This window comes from Pristiophorus japonicus, chromosome 9 (assembly GCF_044704955.1).
Source record: "Pristiophorus japonicus isolate sPriJap1 chromosome 9, sPriJap1.hap1, whole genome shotgun sequence".
NCBI classification, from domain to species: Eukaryota; Metazoa; Chordata; class Chondrichthyes; family Pristiophoridae; genus Pristiophorus; species Pristiophorus japonicus.
This window is the reverse complement of record NC_091985.1, coordinates 205,418,618-205,431,127: the sequence shown is the minus strand read 5'-3', so window position 1 is coordinate 205,431,127 and position 12,510 is coordinate 205,418,618. Positions and strand designations below refer to the sequence as shown.

The window sequence follows — 12,510 nt, the reverse complement described above, 5'->3', positions numbered from 1 at the left end:
GAGGCCATTCGGCCATCATGCCTGTGCTGGCTCTATGGTAGAGCTATCCAGTTTGTTCCACTCCCCTGCTCTTTCCCCATAACTCTGCAAATATTGTCCCTTTAGTATTTATCCAATTCACTTTTGAAAGTTACTATTGAATCTACTTCCACCACCCTATCAGGCAGTGCATTCCAGATTGCAACAACTCGCTGATTATAAAATGTTTCCTCATGTCGCCTCTGCTTCTTTTGCCAATCACCTGAACTCTGTGTCCTCATGTTACCAAACCTTCTGCCACTGGAAAGTGTTGTGCCTTATTTAGTCTATTAAAACTCTTCATGATTTTGAACACTCTATCAAATCTCCTCTATACCTTTTCTGCTCCAAGGAGAATAACCGCAGCTTCTCCAGTATCTCCACATAACTGAAGTCCCTCATCCTTGGTACCATTCTAGTAAATCTCTTCTGCACCCTCTCTAAGGCATAGACATCCTTCTGAAAGTGTGGTGCCCACAATTGAACACAATGTGTCAGCTGAGGCCTAACCAGTGTTTTATAAAGGTTTAGCATAACCAAACATCAAATGCTGATATTTCTGTGATGGAGTTTAGACGGACGAGGTTTATCCAGTCAGTTGGATGTGAGCTGAAACATGTGCACTTGGAGCGGAGAGCCAGGGACACGCTGTGTAACCGGGCACAGTCACTCTGCACAGCCCACACATCACAAGTTTTCCACTTGGCCCAAAAGGAATATATTAAGTGCAACAATCCATTTGATTTGACTTTAAATAGTTTTGTTTATAAATTTAATCATGCTTCTCTAATTTTATTTATTAACTCAGATTCACGGCCTCATTATATTTTTTCCTCTGAGCCCCTCAACTTCATCTGGCAGTATAATGTTGGCGAGTGGTGATTGATTGCCCTGGGAACCAACAGGAAGAGAGCTCAGAGGCCGGAGGGCCCAGGGAGCAGCGTGTTCTACAACCAATCGCAGTGCTTGAGGGGTGGATCCTGAGTCGGCCTGTCAGGTGAGTCAGTGTGAACCCCTGTTAAACAATTCCCTTGAGAAGGTGATGGTGAGCCGCCTTCTTGAACTGCTGTAGTCCGCGTGGTGAAGGTATTTTCACAGTGCTGTTAGTGAGGGAGTTCCAGGATTTTGACTCAGCGACGATAAAGGAACAGTGATATATTCCCATCAGGATGGTGTCTTGGTGGCTTGGAAGGGAACGTGGAGGTGGTGATGTTCCCATGTGCCTGCTGCCTGTGTCCTTCTAGCTGGTAGAGGTTGTGGGTTTGGCAGCTGCTGTCGAAGAAGCCTTGGGGAGTTGCTGCAGTGCATCTTGTAGATGGTACACACTGCAGCCACGGTGCGCTGGTGGTGGTGGGAGTGAATGTTTAAGGTGGTGGATGGGGTGTCAATGAAGCGGGCTGCTTTGTCCTGGATGTTGAGCTTCTGAGTGTTGCAGCTGCACTCTTCCAGGCAAATGGAGAGTATTCCATCACACTCCTGACTTGTGCCTTGTCGATGGTGGAAAGGCTTTGGGGAGTCAGGAGTTAAGACACTCGCTGCAGATTACCCAGCCTCTGACCTGCTCTTGTAGCCACAGTATTTATGTGGCAGGTCCATAAGGAGATAAGACACAAGAAATAAGAGCAGGAGTTGGCCATTCAGCCCCTCGAGCCTGCTCCGCCAGTCAATAAGATCCTCTGCCTCAACTTCACTTTCCTGCACTGTCCCCATATCCCTTGATTCCTTTTAATATTCAAAAATCTATCAATCTCTGTCTTGAATATACTCAACGACTGAGCCGCCACAGACCTCTAGAATAGAGAATTCCAAAGATTCACCACCCTCTGAGTGAAGACATTTCTTCTCATCGCAGTCCGAAATGGCCGACCCCTTATTCTGAGACTGTGACCCCTGGTTCTAGACTCCCCAGCCAGGGGGGAAACATCCTCCTTGTATCTACCCTGTCAAGTCCTGTAAGAATTGTGTATGTTTCAATGAGATTGCATTTCATCTAAACTCTAGAAAATATAGGCCTAGTCTACTCAATCTCTCCTCAGAGGACAATCCCCCTATCCCAGGAATCAGTCTGGTGAACCTTTGTTGAACTCTCTCTGTGGCAAGTATATCCTTCCTTAGGTAAGGAGACCAAAACTGTACACAATACTCTCGGTGTGGTCTCACCGTGGCTCTATATAATTACAGCAAGACATCTTTGCTCTTATGCTCAAATCCCCGTATAATAAAGGCCAACATATCATTTCCTTTCTTAATTGCTTACTGTACCTACATGTTAACTTTCAGTGATTTGTATGCAAGGACACCCGATCACCAACATTTCCCAATCTCTCACAATTTAAAAAAATACTCCGCTTTTCTATTTTTCCTACTAAAGTGGATAACCTCACATTTCTCCACATTATATTCCACTTGCCATGTTCTTTCCCACTCACGTAGCCTGTCTATATCCCCTTGAAGCCTCTTTGCAGCCTCCTCACAACTACATTCCCACCTAGCTTGTTCATCAGCAAACTTGGATATATTACATTTGGTCCCCTCATCCCAATCATTGATATATATTGTGAATAGCTGAGGCCCCAAGCATTGATCCTTGCGGCACCCCACTAGTTACAGCCTGCCAACCTGAAAATGCTTTTTAATTTGGACCCCAACTCCTGAAACTCTTTCAGCAGAACCTCATTCCTAGTTCTACCTATGTCGTTGGCTCCTACATGGACCACGACAACTGATCCTCCCCTTCCCACTCCAAGTTCTTCTGCAGCCGTGAGGAGATTCTTTAGCCCCGGCACCAGGCAGGCAATACAACCGTCAAAAATCCCGGTCGCGTCTGCAGAGAACAGTATCTATCCCTCTGACTATACTGTCCCCTGCCACAACTACATTCCTTTTCAAAGTGTCCAGATAACTCTCCCCCTCCTGGATACCCTGCAATATCTGCACCTCAGACTCCAGCTCAACATCTCTGAGCTGAAACTCCTCAAGATGCAGGTACTTCCTGCAAAGGTGTTTGTCTGGGATATCACAATGCTCTCACAAACTCCCACATGCTGCAATTGTGGCACACCACCTGCACTGTCAGCCTTGTATCACCTTGTTCTATTTAATTAAATGTAATTACATTTGTATTTAAGTAACTTAGTTTACAGTTTAGTTCTTTGACTTCTTACTTGATCTGCATTTAATAATGGATAATGACATTAAATATCTACCTGTAACACAAAACACTACAAACAGTGTGGGCAAAAAACTGCAACTCCTTCCCCCTCTTCTCCCAATTCCCACTCTTTCCAAGTTCCCAAATAAACCATTCTGTTTAAGTGCACTCCGTTTAAGACCGCTCTGTGCAGACCACTTAAGGAGTGGTGAGGGAGTCCACAACATGGGGAAATAACCTTCAAATCAGAGCTAGGCCGTTCAGGGTGATGTCAGGAAGCACTTCCTCACACAAATGCTGAGAGGCTGTTTCTCTTGGCTCAGAGTCTAGAACTAGGGGGTCACAGTTTCAGGCTAAGGCCCAGAGATGACCGAGATGAGGAGAAATTTCTTCATTCAGAGGGTAGTGAATCTTTGGAATTCTCTGCCCTAAATGCTCATTGAGTATATTCAGGGCTGAGATCGATAGATTTTTGGACACTAAAGAAATCAAGGGAAAAGGGGATAGGGCGGGAAAGTGGAGCTGAAATACAAGATCAGACTTGATCTTATTGAATGGCGGAGCAGGCTCAAGGGATCGCATGGCCCACTCCTGCTCCTATTTCATATCCTCTTATATTCTTCAAGGATAGTGGAAATCCAGAACTCTGTTCCCAATAAAACTGAGGCTGGGAGATAATTGAAAATTACAAAACTGAGATTGATGGATTCTCCTTAGGCAAGGGTATTAAGGGCGATGGAACCAAGGCAGGTAGACGGAGTTGAAATACTGATCAGCCATGATTTAATTGAATGGCGGAACAGGCTCAAGGGGCCGAATGGCCTTTTCCTGTTCCTATGTTCCTACAGTGATGACATTTGTAAACTCCTTTTACAGGGGATTAGGTGGTGAGGATATGCAGACGGGATTAAACCTGGGTCTGTCCTGTTAATGTGACTCAGTCACACTGGGCGCTACCTTTACCCACTGAGCCATTGGGAGGAGGGATCAGTGACCCTGCTGGAAAATGCACGTATGAGGCCTCGGGTGAGGACAGTGGAATAGCCTGTCGACACTCACTGTCGAGGTTCACACATGGAGATTGGGCACATGGGTCACATATTAGAGAGAAACTGGTGAGTGTAGAACTGAACCCAGCCAGAGTCAGCACCTTCAGGGGAGGAGAGGGAGGGGAACCAGTGAGTGCAGAACTGAACCCAGCCAGAGTCAGCACCTTTAGGGGAGGAGAGGGAGGGGATTCAGTGAGTGTAGAACCGAACCCAGCCAGAGTCAGCACCTTCAGGGGTAGAGTGAAGAGAAGGGTAAAATAGTAGCAATTTGTGCAATGTGCCTTGTTCTCTCCCTGGATCTTAAACTACTGAACTCACTCTTCCTCTAAAACTTCAGCTTGGTGGCCCTCAGTCCCAACTCCTTCATTTACCTCCTCTTCTCTCCTCCTCTTTCCCCCTTGGTTGTGTTCCACACTCTGGGCCCTGGGCCTTCCCCGGGGATTCTCTGTATGAACAGGGCGGGATGTGTGTTGAGACAGGATGTCCCAGCTCTCCACCTTTAAAGGGACAAGGAGAGGACCAGCTGGGCTGAATGGCCCTGTTTATGACATCACTGCAGTGCCTAGCAACCAACCTCCCTGAGCTCTGCTCATTATGGGTTGGCACTGTTTGATGGGACAGTGTAGAGGGAGCTTTACTCTGTATTTAACCCATGCTGTACCTGACTGCAGAGTGCTTCAGGCAGACAATATGATCTCAGAATACCCCATTCCCCAGCACTGACATCTGTCACCTCGATGTGAACATCATTTAACACAAAGATAAGAAAAACGCATCAGTTCCTCCCCCGGACACAGATCCGGAGGGACAGTGAGTGTCCCAAACATTGTTGTACAGTGTGCTCGATAGTTCCTCCCTGGGTCTGAGCCTTTTGGTGATGATTTGAATTTGATGTCCTCGAGTTACTGACTCTCCAACTGGTGGAAATAGTTTTTCCTCATTTACCTGATCAAACTTTGAACACCTCCCTCAGATCTCCAATTACCCTTTGTTCTAATGAAAAGAGCCCCAGTTTCTCCAATCTCCCCTGATAACTAAAGCCTCTCTTCCCTGGTATCGTCTCAGTGAATCTCTCTGCACCCTCTCCATGGCCTCCACATCCTTCCTGGTGTAAGATCCCCAAAACCTGACACAATATTCGAACTGCAGTCCAACCAATGATTTGTACAGGTTTACATGACCTTTGCCCTTTTGTACTCCACAGCCCTATTTATAAAACCTAGGATCCCATGTGTTTTTTAACCACTTTATCAACTTGTCCTCCTACTTTTAAAGATTTGTGTATCTGAACCCCTTGTAGGTTTTAGAGATAACATAAGAACTTAAGAATTAGGAACAGGAGTAGGCCATCTAGCCCCTTGAGCCTGCTCCGCCATTCAATAAGATCATGACTGATCTAGCCGTGGACTCAGCTCCACTTACCCGCCCTCTCCCCGTAACCCTTAATTCCCTTATTGGTTAAAAATCTATCTATCTGTGACTTGAATACATTCAATGAGCTAGCCTCAACTGCTTCCTTGGGCAGAGAATTCCACAGATTCACAACCCTCTGGGAGAAGAAATTCCTTTTCAACTCGGTTTTAAATTGGCTTCCCCGTATTTTGAGGCTGTGCCCCCTAGTTCTAGTCTTCCCGACCAGTGGAAACAACCTCTTTGCCTTTAACATAATATGGCTAAAATACATCTCATGGGATTAAGGGTAATATATTATCTTGGATTGATGATTGGTTAATGGACAGAAAACAGAGTAGGAATAAACGATACTTTTTCATAGAATCATAAAAATGTACAGCACGGAAGGAGGCCATTTTGGCCCATCGTGTCCGCGCCAGCCGACCAAGACCTTTGCTTAAAAAGGGAGAAAGGGATAGACCAAGTAATTACAGGCCAGTCAGCTAACCTCAGTGGTGGGAAAAGTATTGCAAAAAATCCTGACGGAAAGAATAAATCTTCATTTGGAAAGACATGGATTAATCAAGGACAGTCAGCATGGATTTGTTAAGGGAAGGTCGTGCCTGACTAACTTGATTGAATTTTTCAAGGAGGTAACCAGAAGGGTCGATGAGATCAGTGCATATATTGTCGTGCACATGAATTTTAGCAAATCTTTTGATCAGGTCCCACATGGCAGACTGGTTACGAAAGTAAAAGCCCATGGGATCCAAGGTAAAGAGGCAAGTTGGATCCAAAATTGGCTCAGAGGAAGGAAGCAAAGGGTAATGGTTGATGGTTGTTTTTGTGACTGGAAGGCTGTATCCAGTGAGATTCTGCAGGGCTCAGTGCAGGGTCCCTTGCTTTTTATGGTATGTATCAATGACTTAGACTTGAATGTTGGGGATATGATTAAGAAGTTTGCAGATGACACTAAAATAGGCTGTGTAGTTGATAATTAAGAAAGCTGCAGAACAGTGACAAATGGAATTCAATCCGGAGAAGTGCGAGGTAATGCATTTGGGGAGGTCTAACAAGACAAAGGAATACACATTAACTGGTACAGCATTGAAAGATGTAGAGGAACAAATGGACCTTGGAGTGCAGGTTCACAGATCCCTGAAGGTAGCAGGCCAGGTAGATAAGGTGATTAAGAAGGCATGTGGAATACTTACCTTTATCAGTCGAGGCCTGGAATACAAGAGGCAAGGACGTATGCTTGAACTGCATAAAACACTGGTTAGGCTGCAGCTGGAGTACTGTATGCAGTTCTGGTCACCATATTACAGGAAAGGGTGCAGAGGAAATTTACCAGATTGTTGCCTGGTCTGTAGAACTTTGGCTATGAGGTAAGATTGGATAGTCTAGGTCTGTTTTCTTTGGGACAGAGCAGGCTGAGGGGAGACCTGATTGAGGTGTATAAGATTATGAGGGGCCTGGATAGAGTGGATAGAAAGGACCTGTGTTCCTTGGCAGAGGGTTCAACAACCAGAGGGCCAGATTTAAAGTAATTGCATGGAAGTATTGAGGGGAAATTTATTTACCCAAAGGGTGGTGGGAGTCTGGAAACATAGAAACATAAAAAATAGGTGCAGGAGTAGGCCATTCGGCCCTTCGAGCCTGCACCAATAAGATCATGGCTGATCATTCACCTCAGTACCCCTTTCCTGCTTTCTCTCCATACCCCTTGATCCCTTTAGCCATAAGGGCCATATCAAACTCCTTCTTGAATATATCTAACGAACTGACATCAACAACTCTATGCGGTAGAGAATTCCACAGGTTCACAATTCTCTGAGTGAAGAAGTTTTTCCTCATCTTGGTCCTAAATGGCTTACCCCTTAGTCTTACTCTGTGACCCCTGATTCTAGACTTCCCCAACATTGGGAACTTTCTTCCTGCATCTAACGGTCAGAATTTTATATGTTTCTATGAGATCCCCCTCTCATTCTTCTAAACTACAGTGAATACGGGCCCAGTCGATCCAGTCTCTTCTCATATGTCAGTCCTGCCATCCCGGGAATCAGTCTGGTGAACCTTCGCTGCACTCCCTCAATAGCAAGAACGTACTTCCTCAGATTAGGAGACCAAAACTGAACACAATATTCTAGGTGTGGCCTCACCAAGGCTCTGTACAACTGCAGTAAGACCTCCCTGCTCCTGTACTCAAATCCCCTAGCTATGAAGGCCAACATGCCATTTGCCTTCTTCACCGCCTGCTGTACCTGCATGCCAACGTTCAATGACTGATGTACCATGACACCCAGGTCTCGTTGCACCTCCCCTTTCCCTAATCTGCCCGCCATTCAGATAATAATCTGCCTTCATGTTTTTGCCACCTAAGTGGATAACCTCACATTTATCCACATTATACTGCATCTGCCATGCATTTGCCCACTCACCTAACCTGTCCAAGTCACCCTGCAGCCTCTTAGCATCCTCCTCACAGCTCACACAGCCACCCAGCTTAGTGTCATCTGCAAACTTGGAGATATTACACTCAATTCCTTCATCTAAATCATTGATGTATATTGTAAATAGCTGGGATTCCAGCACTGAGCCCTATGGTACCCCACTAATCACAGCCTGCCATTCTGAAAAGGACCCGATTATCCCGACTTTCTGCTTGCTGTCTGCCAACCAGTTCTCTATCCACGTCAATACATTACCCCCAATATCATGTGCTTTAATTTTGCACACCAATCTCTTGTGTTGGACCTTGTCAAAAGCTTTTTGAAAGTCCAAATACACCACATCCACTGGTTCTCCCTTGTCCACTCTACTAGTTACATCCTCAAAAAATTATAGAAGATTTGTCAAGCATGATTTCCTTTCATAAATCCATGCTGACTTGGACTGATCCTGTCAATCCTTTCCAAATGCGCTGCTATTTCATCTTTAATAATTGATTCCAGCATTTTCCCCACTACCGATGTCAGGCTAACCGGTCTATAATTCCCCGTTTTCTCTCTCCCTCCTTTTTTAAAAATTGGTGTTACATTAGCTACCCTCCAGTCCATAGGAACTGATCCAGAGTCGACAGACTGTTAGAAAACGATCACCAATGCATCCACTATTTCTAAGGCCACTTCTTTAAGTACTCTGGGCTGCAGACTATCAGGCCGTGGGGATTTATCAGCCTTCAATCCCATCAATTTCCCTAACACAATTTCCTGACTAATAATAATTTCCTTCAGTTCCTCCTTCTCGCTAGATCCTCGGTCCCCTAGTATTTTCGGAAGGTTATTCGAGTCTTCCTTCGTGAAGACAGTGCCAAAGTATTTGTTCAATTGGTCCACCATTTCTTTGTTCCCCATTATAAATTCACCTGATTCTGACTGCAAGGGACCTACATTTGTCTTCACTAATCTCTTTCTCTTCACATATCTATAGAAGCTTTTGCAGTCAGTTTTTATGTTCTCAGCAAGCTTCCTCTTATACTCTATTTTCCCCCTCCGAATTAAACACTTTGTCCTCCTCTGCTGGATTCTAAATTTCTCTTAGTCCTCAGGTTTGCTGCTTTTTCTGGCCAATTCATATGCCTCTTCCTTGGACTTAACACTGTCCCTAATTTCCCTTGTTAGCCACGGTTGAGCCACCTTCCCCGTTTTATTTTTACTCCAGACAGGGATATACAATTGTTGAAGTTCATCCATGTGATCTTTAAATGTTTGCCATTGCCTATCCACCACCAACCCTTTAAGTATCATTTGCCAGTCTATTCTAGCCAATTCACGTCTCATACCACCGATGTTACAAGGCATTAGCTAGAATCTAACACCCCTTTCCTTTTCTGCTTCTCTACTGCTTTTACATTTTTACCATTTAATGTACTTTTCCTCACACATTTTGGGACAAAGAAATATCACCTCACATTTATCTCGGTTACATTTCATCTGACATCTACCCACCCTATTTACTAACCTGTGTATTCATACTGAAACTACTTAGTCATTTCACAGTTGGCCATCGTCCCTTTTTTGGTCTCCTCTGGAGATTTTGATCGTGTGCCCCATATATCCAAGCCCAGATCATTTCTCTACATTGAGCAGAGCAATGGTCCCAATACTGACCCTGGGGACACCACTGTTTACATTCCTCCACTCTGAAAAACCTCCATTAACCACTACTCTCTGTTTTCTGCCCTTTACCCAACATCCTCTCCACGCTGCCCCATTCCCTTTAATACCGTGATTTGATCAACAAGCCTCCTGTCCGGCACCTTATCAAACACCCTTTGACAATCCATCTACACAACATCCCCTGCATTTCCTTTCTCACTGCACTGTGTTATTTCCTCAAATAATCCCTGCTGTCTGTCCTGCACTAATCCATTTCACTACCAAATGTTGCAATGTTTGCTCCACCCCACAGGGTTTTTATTGTTGAAAGCCACAACAGAAAGGTCCACAAAGCGGTGACTCGTCAGGGAGCGTCTGCAAATGAAGCAGAAACATGGAGTGGTCAGGGAGCATCTGTAAATGAAGGAGAAATGGTGACAGACCGGTCTGTAAATGAAGGCGAATTGCTGATTGGTCAGGGAGCATCTGTCATTGAGGGAGAAATGGTGAATGGTCAGGGAGTGTCTGTAAATGAAGGAGAATTGGTGATTGGTCAGGGAGCATCTGTAAATGAAGGAGAATTGGTGACAGACCAGGGAGGGTCTGTAAATGAAGGAGAAATGGAGACTGGTTTCCCTCTCTCTCTCTTGTCCCCTGTCATATGCAATGTGTGTGGAGGATTTTTATGAAATCGGATCAAAAAAGATAAATTATGCAGAAAATAACTGATTTCACATCTTATGTGATATAGTTATATTACGGGATGGTTCAAAGGAACTTCTTTGTCCATATTTGTAAAGCAACAAAGAGTGGGCGGGGCTTCAGGGTCCCAGTGACCGGGAGAGAAAATCATTGACTCATTGATTTTGTTCTCACTCTGCACACAGTGGCTTTCTCAGCATCTCTCCTGAAGGCGCTGGTAAATGCCGGGGAGACAGTTCACAGCCCATAGAATTGTAACAGATGGGTCCAGATTTAGATCCCCTTGTTCTCAGAGCTGCTTAAGTCCCACTCCAGAGACTTGAGCACAAAAATCCAGGCTGGCACTCCAGTGCAGCACTGCACTGTCAGAGGTGTCGTCTCTTGTGATGCGACGTTAAACCGAGGACCCGGCTGCAACTAGAGTAGATTTAAAAGATCCCATGGCACTATATCGAAGAAGAGCAGGGGAGTTACCTCGGTGTCCTGGCCAATATATATCCCTCAATCAACATCACTAAAATACGTTATCTGTTCATTGCTGTTTGTGGGAGCTTTCTGTGCACAAATTAATTGCCTCATTTCCTACTTTAAAATCGGAAATACAACACCTGCCCTTTCACCTCCTCCCTTCCCACCGTCAGGGCCACAGACACTCCTTCCAGGTGAAACAACGATTTATTGTACTACTTTGAATTTAGTATACTGTATTCGCTGCTCGTGATGCAGTGTCCTCGACATTGGAGAGACCAAATGCAGATTGGGTGATCGCATCGCGGAATACCTTCGTTCAGTCGCAAGCATGACTCTGAGTTTCCGATCGCTTGTTACTGAAATTCTCCGGACCACTCCCACTCTGACCTCGCTGTCCTCGGCCTCCTCCACTGTTCTAATAAAGCTCGAGGCACAGAATTTCATCTTCCGGACTCAACATTGATTTCCACAATTTCACCATAACCACTGCTCCCATTGTTTAGTACAGCAGCTGTTGGTAATGATCTCCTATTGCCATTTACACCTCCTCCAGACCCATCTTTTGTTTCTTGTCCCATCACCATCTCCTTTTGCCTTGCTCCATCATCCCTTTTGTCATTTAATCACTCCTGTCTTTCCTCCCCTTTCCCTGCCTCTGCACTTATTTAAAACTTATATTCATGACTGAGATAGATAGATTTTTGGAGTCTCAAGGAATCAAGAGATAGGGAGATGGGGCGGGAAAGTGGAGTTGAGGTTGATGATCAGCCATGATCTTATTGAATGGCGGAGCAGGCTCGAGGGGCCGGAGGGCCGACCCCTGCTCCTATTTTCCAGTTCTGATGAAAGGAAAGTGACCTGATACCTTAACTCTAATTTCTATCTCTACAGATGTTGCCTGAGTATTTCCATTATTTTCTGTTATATTTCAGGTTACCAGTGAGTGTAGAACTGAAACCTGCCAGAGTCAGCACCTTCAGGGGAGGAGAGGAAGGGGAACCAGTGAGTGTAGAACTGAAACCTGCCAGAGTCATCACCTTCAGGGGAGGAGAGGGAGGGGAACTAGTGAGTGTAGCACTGAAACCTGCCAGAGTCAGCACCTTCAGGGGAGAGAGGGAGGGGAACCAGTGAATGTAGAACTGAAACCTGCCAGAGTCAGCACCTTCAGGGGAGAGAGGGAGGGGAACCAGTGAGTGTAGAACTGAACCCAGCCAGAGTCAGCACCTTCAGGGAAGGAGAGGGAGGGGAACCAGTGAGTGTCGAACTGAAACCTGCCAGAGTCAGCACCTTCAGGGAAGGAGAGGGAGGGGAACCAGTGAGTGTCGAACTGAAACCCGCCAGAGTCAGCACCTTCAGGGAAGGAGAGGGAGGGGAACCAGTGAGTGTCGAACTGAAACCTGCCAGAGTCAGCACTTTCAGGGGAGGAGAGGGAGAGGAACCAGTGAGTGTCGAACTGAAACCCGCCAGAGTCAGCACTTTCAGGGGAGGAGAGGAAGGGGAACCAGTGAGTATAGAACTACACCCAACCAGAGTCAGCACTTTCAGGGGAGGAGAGGGAGGGGAACCAGTGAGTGTAAAACTGCACCCAGCCAGAGTTGGTGGTGAAAACTGGGAGCGGAGGACAAAC

General features: G+C 45.6%; 1 protein-coding gene and 1 long non-coding RNA gene across 4 annotated transcripts in view; one reads left to right on the top strand and one right to left on the bottom strand.

The window, feature by feature from the left end:
* LOC139273551 (zinc finger protein 84-like) overlaps window positions 1–12,510 on the top strand; it is a 58,468-nt gene that overhangs the window by 13,963 nt on the left and 31,995 nt on the right. Inside the window, exon 2 of the mRNA XM_070890501.1 lies at window positions 827–1,015. The gene's annotated coding sequence lies outside the window, so the exon portion shown is untranslated. The remainder of the gene's footprint in view (window positions 1–826; window positions 1,016–12,510) is intronic.
* The window catches only part of LOC139273559 (uncharacterized), a 61,411-nt gene that overhangs the window by 44,860 nt on the left and 4,041 nt on the right, over window positions 1–12,510 (bottom strand). The window lies entirely within an intron of this gene.